The following is a 13,614-nucleotide window of genomic DNA, read 5'->3' as shown; positions in this document are numbered from 1 at the left end:
CATGACTTACCTGTCCTGGCCCAATCTCTACACCACCACCTTGCCCTTAAGAAGGAACCAGTCGACTTTTCTGTCTCTGTAGATTTACCCGTCTGGGATATTTCATATAAATGAAATCATATATGACCTTTTGTCACTGACTTATTTACCATAATGTTTTCAAGGTTCATCTGTGCTTCATCCCTTTTTATGGACAAAAAATACTCCACTGTATGGATATACCACATTTTTTTCATCCATTATCAGCTGCTCTACATTTGGATGTTTTCCACCATTTAGCTGTAATGAACTATGAATATTCATGTATGAACATTAATAACCTCATTCATGAACTATGAACATTAATTTCAGTATACACCTGTGTTTTTATTTCTCTTTGTATACTTACGAGAGGAATTGCTGTATCAAATGGTAAGTATGTTTAACTTTCTTAGGAACTGCCAGACTATTCCAAAGTGGCTATACCATTTTACATTCCCAGCATCAGTGTTTGAGGATTCCGATTTCTCCACATCCTCAACACTTAATATCTTTTTGTTCAGAGTTATCCTAATGGGTGTGAAGTGATCTTGACTTGTCTTGTTTCTTTCAAAGCTACCATAAGCCACTCTGTTGGCCAGAAAAGCTTGAATGCCTCTCCTCCTTTTCACTGTCACTGCCACTGTAAGTTCAGATAGCTGTCATTTCTCACTTTGAGCTATCCCAACAGCCCTAAATATATGACTGGCCTTACTGCTTTGAGTTGCATTAGACATCAATTATCGGAGAAGGCAATGGCACCCCACTCCAGTACTCTTGCCTGGAAAATCCCATGGACAAACAAAAAAAGAAGAAAATCCCATGGACGGAGGAGCCTGGTGGGCTGCAGTCCACGGGGTTGCGAAGAGTCGGACACGACTGAGCGACTTCACTTTGACTTTTCACTTTCATGCATTGGAGAAGGAAATGGCAAGCCACTCCAGTGTTCTTGCCTGGAGAATCCCAGGGACGGGGGGGCCTGGTGGGCTGCCATCTATGGGGTCGCACAGAGTCGGACATGACTGAAGTGACTTAGCTAGCAGCAGACATCAATTATAATCAACATACTACAAAGTTTAAAAACCAGATAAGTGTGAAAAGGGGAAAACTTCCTGGGAAGCTTAACAGGGGAGAAACCTGGCCAATATGACTTTAACGAAGTGAACAAGGTTAACATCACCAGTGATGACATGTGGATAACCATGTGCCCATGAATAATGGGGTAAGAAAGGCACTTCACCTTTGTGCTATTTTTTCAAAAACGGGTTATGCCAGTCTGACCATGAGTGAATATCAAACATACTCAAATTGAAGGACATTCTACAGACTGATCGGTTCCCCTCAAAACTGTCCAAGTAATGAGGAAGGAATGTCACAGAGCACGAAGGAGACATGACTAAATGCGATGTGGGATCACAGACTGACTCCTGGAACAGACGCATGTTGATGGGCAAACGGGTGAAATCTGAATAAAACCTGGAGCAAAAGTGATGGGCCAGTACTGGTTTCTTAGTTTTGACGAATGTACCAGGAAACTATAAGGTAACATAAAAGGAGACTCCCGGGGTGAGGGGAGGAACTCTTTCTTTGTAACTTTTCTATAAATCTAAAGTTACTCCAAAATAAAAAATGCACTTAATACAAAATCAACAACCTCCAGAGGCTCCCCAGTTACTAGTCAAGTCCACAGCTCTAATTAGTCGTCCAGACCTTCCCACATCTCACCTCAGACTCAAATCCTGCTCTCCCCTGAAGCAAACCCCCAGCACTGCTCTGCTGTTGCCAGAACACACTAGACCCTTTAAGATCCAGATGTTGTTGAGTTCGCTCTTGGCTCTGATTGGGATGTCTGTTCCTATGCCCAAAGGAAAACATTCTCTAAGCTTTCCCAAACATGAGCAAGCAGAGTTAGTTACATTATGTTATAGTCCTCTCATCACACTTAACTTGCTCATAACCTTTTTTTTCTTTTTTGGATTAAGAAATTATATATACATATGTAGTTTTATTATATTTGTAACACTATAAAAATCAGAAAGTAAATTTCCCACTGTCTCCCCAAAGATGCTGCTACTATGGATTGGTGGGCTGCTTTCCAGAATTTCCTCTACATAAACTATCTATAGGACCTCAATATCCTGCCCTACAACATGCATTTTTCCTTTAATAAGTCTTGGAAATTGAGATATTGAGCTATCTCATCCTTTTTAATGGATGAAAAATACCCATGTGCCAAGTGTTTCTTAATTTAGTAAGTCAGTCCTTTACTAGTTGCAGAATAAGATACAACTGAGCAACAAACACACACATTCTACTAGCCTTCCCCACCAAGAGGCTCTTACAGATGAACTTGTAGTTTAAAAACCTGTCTTGTCTGTATTTCCCAATGTCTAACATTTGTTGTTATTCAGTCACTAAGTCCAGATAAGGCAATGGCACCCCACTCCAGTACTCTTGCCTGCAAAATCCCACGGACGGAGGAGCCTGGTAGGCTGCAGTCCATGGGGTCGCAAAGAGTCTGACACGACTGAGCGACTTCACTTTCACTTTTTCACTTTCATGCATTGGAGAAGGAAATGGCAACCCACTCCAGTGTTCTTGCCTGGAGAATCCCAGGGACGGTGGAGCCTGGTGGGCCGACGTCTATGGGGTTGCACAGAGTCAGACGCGAGTGAAGTGACTTAGCAGCAGCAGCAGCAGTCACTAAGTCGTTTCTGACTCTGCGACCACATGGACTACAGACACCAGGATCCTCTGTCCTCCACTATCACCTGGACTTTGCTCAAATTCATGTCCATTGAGTTGGTGATGCTATCTAGTGTATAAATAAATTAGTCCATGCACCCTGGTTTGAGAAGCCACAAAGCTGAGAAGAGAGGCAATGAAGGCCTGAACCATAATTCAGTGAAGTGACAAGGGACAGCAGGCCAAGAGTTGAGGATATATTATAATGGATTCCACAGGACTCAGTGAGTGATGATGCCAGGAGTCAAACAAGGTAAGAACCCAGGATGAGATCAACAGGTGAGGAGGCAATATTTTCACTTCAATACAAATTTAAGTATTTAACAGGCCCTTGTGTGAAGATGTCCACAAGATATTTGGAAAAGTAGGACCAGACAGAGATTTGAGTTGCAACCTGCCTAATATTTAGAGTTTAAGAAGATCTACCAATGCCTTATCTGCAATTTCAAAATTTCTTAACAGTTCGAAACCCACTTTTCCCAAATTGGGGGCTAAATGCATTTGGCAACAAAACCTGGTAAGAACTGTAGTGAGGCTACTTCGTGGTCTTTATCTGACTTCTGGAAATATTCCTAAGCTTCACTGCACAAGTATTACCATGTTTGATTAGAGAGTACTGCCGCTCTGGGAAGGATGTTTCATAACATATAGTAAATATACCCTCTCTCACTTTTCTAAAATAAAAAAGCTCTGAATCCTGAAGCACATCTGGCCCCAGCACTTTCAAGTAGGGGAATGTGTTCCTAAATCAGGGACAGCATCCTGAGGAAGAAAACCACAGAATCCGTGACAAAACCCGGGGGAACGTGCATTTATGGAACAGCAGTGTGAATCAGGAGAAGGACCCCAATAGTGCCTGACACCTAGTAAGCGCTTGCTAAGTATTTATCCACTGAAGGAATATCATGAACTGCTAGGGAAGAGTTTCAAAGAGAAGTCAATGATGCTGAAAACTCAAAGAACTGAAGATGAGGACTGAGAATAAAAGACTGATATTACTAACATATATCACACATTTCTAAAAAGAACGAGGCTACAAAAATAAAAAGGGAAAACATATCAATAAAAGGAGGTAACAACTATAAGAACACTCAACAGGAAATAAAATTAAGACTTTAAACTTAGGTCCAAGTGTTCCTGAGAAGCCAGGAAGAGTAGGAAATAGGCCACAGAATTTTGATAACTTAAATTCACCATGACAACCAAACTTTTCTCTAAAAGGAATATCACCCAGAATCTACCATGAGGAATAATGAGCTATAAAAAGGTTGTCATCAGTCATAATCTTACAGATGCTTTTCAGATGATTTTTTAATTTTCACCTGACAAAGACAAAATTAAAACAACTCTGAAAACATCTCTTCACTGGGTGAGTTAAGCACTTTGAGTGATAAACTGGTATTACTGACTTTAAAGAATTTTGAGTTGTCTTTTAAGGTATTAACTTAATATTCATTTAAGTCACTCAACAATTATTTTAATCTTGGGCTAATTCCTAGAGTTACAAAGTCCTTGCCTTCTGAAATTTCAATCCATGGCAGTTTAGCATAATTTCCAAAGATGTCTCAACTCAGAACTATTTAATATTTAACTGGCCTAAGGTTTTAAAGAAATCTACTATGATTAAGAACAATCAAATTCTGTATTTTCTATTTAGTGAAACTCCAATTTGGTTTCCTCTCTTAATTAATTCACATGGAATTTGATTCTGATCAATTCCATGAAAGAAAGAAAATTAAGAATCCTAGTACCACAGGTTCTCACTCATAAAAAGATGCTAAATCTAGAGTATTTAATAAAGCATATGTTTTGAGTTACTTTCTAATTGTGATGTTGGTTTAAGTTAATCCTCTTATGTTATTTATGACCTCAGTTGACCTACAGTATAGGGTTTTGAGATGGCTAATTAAGACCAGAGGTGTAGGCTATGAACAATTAATGGTGTAATACATTCATCTTGGGGGAAAGGATTAAATTTGTTATTAGCATGCCATTGTTTCTTCTTTACTTATTATCAAGTGTCAGAAGCAGGTCTTATGTTCTAGTATTTCCTCATGGTTAAGATTTGGACTGAAGAACCCGCCTGCCAATGCAGGAGACATAAGAGACATGGGTTCGATCCCTGAGCCTGGAAGATCTCCTGGAGGAGGGCATCGCAACCCACTCCAGTGTTCTTGCCTGGAGATTCCTATGGATAGAGAAGCCTGGTGGGTTATAGCCCACGGGGTCGGGTTGCAAAAAGTCAGACATGACTGAAGCGACAGCACACACGTACGCAGTGCTTTCACATATGAAAAATGATTCTTTAAACCAGATTGCTTCTGTAGGTGGGTGAGTAAAGAACAACAATCCCTGTGGACTCTATATAATACAGTATTTAAGATGCAAAATTGAGAAGGCTTTGAGCCAGTTCTCAAACTCTTGAGCGCTGTGCTGTGCTTAGTCGCTCAGTCGTATCCAACTCCCTGTGATCCCATGGACTGCAGCCCACCAGGCTCCTCTGTCTATGGGGAGTCTCCAGGCAAGAATACTGGAGTGGGTTGCCATGCTCTCCTCCAGGAAATCTTCCCAATCCAGGGATTGAACCCAGGTCTCCCATACTGTGGGCAGATTCTTTACTGTCTGAGCCACCAGGGAAGCCCAAGTATCATAAGCTAGAAGGAAAATAAGTAAGCAGTGGAAAAAGTATCGGGCAATGCCACTGATGACACTGTGACTTAAGTAGCCCCCTTTTAAAAAGACTATTCACTTTTCACACAACGTTAAAATATTCCCCAGGAAAATAAGGCAATTATCTTGGCTGGTAAGAAGACTCTCTCACCCGAAAATGTTATATTGAGGCAATAAAATTTATAATTATAAATTTTATAATTATAGGTTTTAAAAAATAGTTTCAATGAAAGATCTTGGTATCTTGTCACCCTGAATCTTGAGGGATAATCAGTAAGGAGAAATTCTTCTACTGAATAAACGCTAGTTAAAAAGCTAGTTAATTTAACATTATTTTTACCTTAGATATTCATTTTGGAAATTAATATTATTTAGATCTTAACATTTATTTTCATTAATTCACTTAATGTACAATGATTATTTAAAGCCAAACTGCATTAAATGAATTTAGCATAACTCTATAGAAAATCAAAAATACTATCACATTTCACTTAAATATTTTAATATTTTTCTTTAGCTTTTGAGGAAGCTTAAGTGTTATGAAAACATTAGACCTGATGAGAAAATACATTTCTTTAAAGAGATTCATCTTTTAAGTGATCAGGGTCCTAGTGAGCCAATTGTTCTTTTAATTTGGCTCAGAGATGGTAAGCCTTAGTCAGTCATGTATTTCACCATTTATGAAAGGCAGACAGTGGTCTAGGAGCTGCCTCATCTTGAAATCTCCTCAGAAATTATTAAATGTTTTCCATATGAACATATTATGGATCAAGGGAGGACCTAGGAATTAGAATCACGGCCTCCAAACCAGGGGAACTTGTTGACTTCTCTTTCTTTTAGAACTCAGTGACCTAGTGGAACTGACCCACTGGGCAATTTCCTTCACTCTCAGTGGTATAATTAAGCCATGAAAACGACTCAAGATGAGATACGATCTGTATATATTTTTACCCCACTTGTTTCCAAAAAAAGAATTTAAGACAACTGCAATGCCTTCTATTCTTTCCCTGTTTTCTCATCATGAACTCATACAATGTGACTTTCCTAAATGTAAATTTCAGTGGCGGTAGAACGGGACAGTCAATTGATTACCATCATTTGTCACAGGAATATTAACCTTTGTAGAGAAAACGTTAAAATATCATTTCAAGATGAATAAAATACGCTCTGTGTTGCTTTCTTCCTTCTATTTTATAACATAAACCTATTTGAGGTACAAATGTAAGAACATAGTTTAAGCGAAAAAAAAAAAACAGGGAAAATACAATTGCCGGTACATTTGAACTCAAAAACTATACCTAAGATAGCTTAAACAAAAATAATGTTTCCCTGTTTGATTCTTTCAGCGCTTAAAGAAAAAAACAGACCAAAAAAGGGGTAGACAAAGAAACATTTGTAAACTTCATCTGCAATAATTGGTAAAAGAACCAGTTACATTTACCTCTATGATTCCTTAATCGAAGGGCTAGAAAGGATTATAAAGCATGGCATGCTTCTAGGTGTGGACTCCTTACAAAGTCTGGAATCCATGACATTTGGCTTCTATAATTTTAAAACAGAATCTAGAGATAAGTAGTCTGATAAACTGTCTCACTGGAAACGTTAGGAAACTGCAGAGACTTGGGAAAATAAACTCATGCATAGACAACCATTTGCAACAACAGAACACTGCCGAATTTATTTAAAGTACATTTCAGAAATGAATAATTTGGATTCATGCATTTGAACTTTAAAATTTTTTATGAGTTAAAATCATTGAATCAATGACATTTAGAAGCAGTCATGCTGCCTTCTGTGTTCTCTTCAGATTCTAAATTCAGCTACATGTGTCTTGTGATCAGAAGATCTGGTTACAAACAGCAATAATTGTTGCAAAGCAAATTACATGGTGGCACAGGAAAACATTCCCCTTTCCAGTAAAGGAGAAAGTGGCTACCTCACTCACAACCTGCAGGCTATATATAATGCAGATTACAGACTTCAAAACTGACGTATGCTAAAACAGAAAAACTATGTCATGAAAAAGACAAAGACTGCTTTGTTTAGGGAAAAACTTCTAGAGCTCTGATGAGAAATACTTAAGTGTTTATGAGCTATGGAAACTTGTTCCTAGGAAACAAATTTATTCATTTCCATTCATAAGCATGCAGGCATGCAAATAAGAGTTTTATTGAATATATTAAACATATTAAAATACACATTGTAAAATAATATTTTATAACAAACACTGTATAACATTTATACAATATTATTTATTTACAATGTATTACATTTGTATATTGTACATATAACTGTAATAATATGCTACAATTATATATACTATATATAATACTACAACCTGGAAATAGGTAATTTCTACTTAGCTGGACTCAGTACACAGACAAAAATGACTCAGGAAATATTTAAAATCATGAATTGTTAGTCTTAACTCACACATTTGAATAAAAATTGGTCAGAGCATACCAAATTTTGGAGCTAAAAATGGCAAACCAGTGAATGACCAGTTGGTAGTTGATGCCTCCAAAACAAAGCAGAAAAAGTTTCTGAGAAAAAGAGGGTAATTGATAAGCAACTTGTGTCAGGGTAAAGAAGGGTGTGGTCACGCACCCAGCTCCAGCTGGAGCACACCTGAGCCTAATCTGTTCATCTCCTGGTAACTGAGAGTCACTTGTCAATGGTGAATTTTAACATATAAAGGAAGTTTTGCTATTGGTCCACTTGCATAATTCATGTTCCCATGTTTTTTCATATCACAAAACTGTTTCCTCTTACTGTAACCATATTCTGCCCACTTTCCAAAATACAAGTCTCATTTATATCAATCTCTTGTTAGGTAAAACTGTCCTCTACTTAGCAGTACTCAAAGCTGCCTTTTCCAGCTTCTTAAAATACACACAGACCAGAAAAAAGATGAAAACGCACACCACCATCGCCCACAGCCGAACTACTAGAATCTTAATCAGTGTAGGCTGAAAGCAGACGGACTGAGAAAAACCAGGGATGGCTACATTTCATTGTACAACCCGTTTCAGCTGTAAAGAAAATGACGTGCACTTTGATTGGGTGACCAATATAATTTCAAGAAGTTGTCTTAATCCAGAAGTAGATTAAACAGTTGGTCTCATGAAAATCAGAAGAGAGCAGAGACAGGAAACAGTGGGAAAATATAGGGGAATGAAGAGAGTCATATGCTGGAAGACAAAAGCAGCTGAGGGGGAAGTTTAAATTCAGTAATACTGAGAACTCTCAGGCAGTTATTCCAGGAGTGGATGGAGATGCCAAACTAGAAGTTCTGAGTTTCAGCTGTTTGCTTTGGGTATATCGCTTTACCAAAACTATAAGCTGTCACTTTTTTTCTAGGCCTCTACAGACCCTCATGCTCTGCCATCTGTTTTAGAAATGAAGACATCATCAAGACACCTGAATTACAATGCTCTTATCTCCTCATTCTCACATCTGCTTGCTCAAAAATTAGAAAAGTTTCACTTCACTGTATCTGAGTATCATTTGTCAATCTCTATCCTCCAACTTTTTTCTTTTCTGGACTAATTCTGGCCTTTCAAACATGTCTTTACCCTTTCACTTTTTCTCTAAACACAATACTTTGCCAAGTTTACTGTTCATCATTGCATGCAAGTTGCATAATTTCATAAATGTATTTCATACAACATGACAATGATTAATAAAGAGTGAAAAGTGTGGAAATCTTACTGCAATGTACTCAAAACAAGAACAACTTGACCTCTATGCCTTTTTCCATCCTTCTTTGCTCAAGCTAAGGTTTTACGACGGTGGCTGATCAGCAAAAACAAAACAGAACAACCTTATCAGGTGTGACAGAGTGACTCTGAAGGGATAATTTTTTTTTAATTTTTAATGCCATAAGTTAATTCTTTATTTAAATGCTAATCTATTAGTCTAGTATAACCCTCTCAAGGCACAGTCCATTTCAGTAATGACGCTGATGGCTGCAATATGATCAAGGGAAGCCTCTACCACTTGGTACAAAGGAGTGGAAATGATAGACAGCTCATTAATCATTTACCCTGGAGATGAACACATTCATTTCCTGACAGGGGGCTGTAGGTGAATGCTGCCAAAATGAGAAATGTCAATTGTCAGGCCTCATACATAATAACAGTGTAGCTATTTTTAAGCTTTACTGAAAATTAGAGTTAGGCTCTTTTTTCCTACAGTTCCATCACATATGCTTGGCAAGTTTTGTTCTATGAGAATTCATTCTCACTCTGCTCAGACATCTCTGTTTGAGAAAATATATACTCCTCAAACTTTAATGTAAGATACTGGAAAGGTTATTTAGAAATCTGTAGAATCCTGAATATTGGGAGTGAACTCTAAAAGAACTGAGAAATAAAAGAGGCAAAGCAGAAAAGGTATTAATAACTTCTTGGTTCATTTATCTGCACAGTATATGTTTTATCAGCAGTAAGGGTAAAACACATTTTAAGCTCCTCAGATCTCTAGAAGGAACAGATGTATTCTATAATTCATGCAACTATTTTCTGAAGACACAGGTAAACGGAATTCAATGAAATAGACTTAAAAACACTGTATGTTCACCAAATTAGGTGAACAATGTTACCAAAAGAAATGACCTTCAGAACCTGCCCCAGCTTATCTATAGTTTATGTGTTATGCTTCCAGTGGAAAATAATGTTCCCAGACTTAAGAAATTCTCTTCTGGAAGCCAGCAGCATCTTAAAATTCACTGGGAGAATTATATACACTTTTTCAAAAAGAATTCCATGTATTTCAGAAATTTATCTATCTTTTAAAAACGGTGCGTTTGTCCTAAGAGTCACAACTGACCTTGCATTCCATTTTTGAAGAAGGTAAGGAGATCAGAATATTTAAGATGAGAAAACATACTAACTTCCCCACACTTATCAAGTTGCTGAATATTTTGCTCCACAAATTAAACATCTTCATCGTACTTGGGGGACATTTATGTGCCATAAAGCTACACACTCATATTGTACAAATATTAAGTATACGTGCTTAATGAATAATACAAATTCCAAAATTGATGAGGAAAGTACTTTTCCTTTGATATAACTAACATGTGTAGCACAGGAACTCTGCAACAAATTTTTACTATAAAATAATCAGCTATCAAATTACTTAATACTAAGAAGGATACTTAGTTTTACCTACCACGTTTGGTAGTGGCAACTTCTTAAACTGTCATCAACCAAGTATCTGGCTGCAATGTAATAAAATGTGAACAAACATGAATTTTGACATTTGCCATCTCAAGCTCCAGACTTTCTTGCAAACACATCCCCACATACTCCCACTTACCCTCTCCCCCATGTATGTATATGTGTGTGTATGTGTGTGTGTGTGTGTGTATATATATATATATATATAAAGTGGAGCTAATATTACTCATGCAAAAAGACGTAAGACTAACAATTTGCATGCTTTTCTGTGAAAATGCCTCTTTCAAATTTATGATACATTACTCCCTTCAAATGCTCTTTAGACTACTCTTGTCTTTATGACTTTATATTTTAAAAGCCTAACTAGATTCCTATATCAATTTCCAGTCATGAAATTAAGTTATGGCAACATGCTTTTCACAAATTGAATGATGAAAGAACTGTATCCACTGAATTACTATTATTACTGCTATTTGACATTACATAAATTATCCTTTAATCCTAAAATTACCTTCTTAGTAAAACATTTAAAAATACTATACTATTAATAGATCAGCAAGAAAATTGCATTTTTGAAAAATGTAATGGACCTCTACTTCCTCAAATTATTTCTAATTAGAAAATAAGTTTGAAAGTCCAAAATTAGAAAATTAAATAAACTGACATGTATTTTGGCCTACCGAGAGAGACAAGATGCTATTATGATACTCTTTCTAGCAATTACAAATATTAATCTGAGTGAATTTGAGTCTGCTGAAAACAATGCTCATGTCTACCTCATCCATTAGACAGCTCCTCCAAGGCAACGGTGGTGCCATCAACCCTTTGAAATCATAACCTTTGAGTGTCCAGCACATGTAAGCATGCTAATGCCTGGTTGTTTGCTGGAAGCATAGACATGCAGGAATGTCCAGAATTCAGCACTTAAATATCAGTATCTTCTTAAATTACTGGAAATGAGTTGAGTAAAATGCACTCTAGCCTGGATTGGACAATAATCATCTGATTTCTAAATACAAAAGACAGATGTACAGCCACAGGCCCAGAGCCAAAATACAGGAGTCAGGAAACATCATGAGGAACATCTAGGAGAGAGAAGATTGAAATAAAGTCATTAATGATATAGCACTACCTTAGCAACAGTTAGAACTGGACATGGAACAACAGATGGGTTCCAAATAGGGAAAGGAGTATGTCCAGGCTGTATACTATCACCCTGCTTATTTATATGCAGAGTACATCATGAGAAACACTGGGCTGGATGAAGCACAAGCTGGAATCAAGATTGCCAGGAGAAATATCAATAACCTCAGATATGCAGATGACACCACCCATATGGCAGAAAGTGAAGAACTAAAGAGCCTCCTGATGAAAGTGAAAGAGGAGAGTGAAAAAGTTGGCTTAAAGCTCAACATTCAGAAAACGAAGATCATGGCATCTGGTCCCATCACTTCATGGCAAATAGATGGGGAAACAGCGGCAACAGTGGCTAACTTTTATTTTGGGGGGCTCCAAAATCACTGCAGATGGTGACTGCAGCCATGAAATTAAGACACTTACTCCTTGGAAGGAAAGTTATGACCAACCTAGACAGCATATTAAAAAGCAGAGACATTACTTTGTCAACAAAGGTCTGTCTAGTCAAGGCAATGGTTTTTCCTGTGGTCATGTATGGATGTGAGAGTTGGACTATAAAAAAAGATGAACACAGAAGAATTGATGCTTTAGAACTGTGGTGTTGGACAAGATTCTTGAGAGCCCCTTGGACAGCAAGGAGGTCCAACCAGTCCATCCTGAAGGAAATCAGTCCTGGGTGTTCATGGGAAGGACTGATGTTGAAGCTGAAACTCCAATACTTTGGCCACCTGATGAGAAGAGCTGACTCATTTGAAAAGACTCTGATGCTGGGAAAGATTGAGGGCAGGAGAAGGGGACGACAGAGGATGAGATGGTTGGATGGCATCACTGACTCAATACTGACTCAATGGACGAGTTTGGGTGGACTGTGGGAGTTGGTGACAGACAGGGAGGCCTGGCGTGCTGCATTGCATAGGGTCGCAAAGAGTCAGACCTGAGCGACTGAACCAAACTACCTCAGGAAAGTCAGAATTACCTTATGGACCCATTTTCCACTGTGTTAAATGGAGAACTAAATGCACTTTTTCCAAATATGATGAAAGAGACGATTAAGAGAAAGAAGTGCATCTGTTTATTATTCCTATATATTACTGTAGAATATGAAATCTAGAAAAATGTTTTCTAAACAATTAAATGTTTTGATTTTTCATAATACCTTATAGCAAGTGTCTTCACCTCAGATAATAATTTATTATGGTAAAAACAAGACACCAGGTCATGGGTAATTTTTATAAAAGCCAGTAAGGTGTGTGTGATGGGGTTCCCCAGGTGGCACTAGTGGTAAAGAACTGGCCTGCCAAGGCAGGAGATGCAAGAGATGTAGGCTTGATCCCTGGCTCCATCTTCCCAAAGATGCCCTGGTGCAGGAAAGGGTAACCCACTCCAGTATTCTTGCTTGGAAAATTCTATGGACAGAGGAGCCTGGCGGGCTGCATTCCATGAGATGGCAAAGAGTCAGACATGACTGAGCGACTGATTACACAAAAGGTGTTGTGATATACATATTTATTTATATATTCATCCTTATTGCAGAAAAACTAGAAGATGCAGATAAGAAAAACGCCACTTAAAATCCTACTCTTGAAAGATGACCAGTGTTAGAATTTTGTAAATACTCTCCTACAGTGTTCCATGCAAATATATTCCATACAGACTATCCTGTAACTTGCCTTTCCCTCCATTTATAAATATATTATGTCACTTTGTCAATAAAAACACCCAAACTATTTGAATAGTTTGTGAGTATCCCTCACAAACAATAGCTTATATGTATGTGACAATTTCTTTACTCTTATTATTGAACATATAGATTTCCAATTTATTATAAACAATGTGATCATTCATAAAAACATATACTTTT

The sequence above is a fragment of the Bos javanicus genome, chromosome 4 (genome assembly GCF_032452875.1).
Source record: "Bos javanicus breed banteng chromosome 4, ARS-OSU_banteng_1.0, whole genome shotgun sequence".
Classification (NCBI taxonomy): Eukaryota; Metazoa; Chordata; class Mammalia; order Artiodactyla; family Bovidae; genus Bos; species Bos javanicus.
This window is presented reverse-complemented; position numbering follows the sequence as displayed.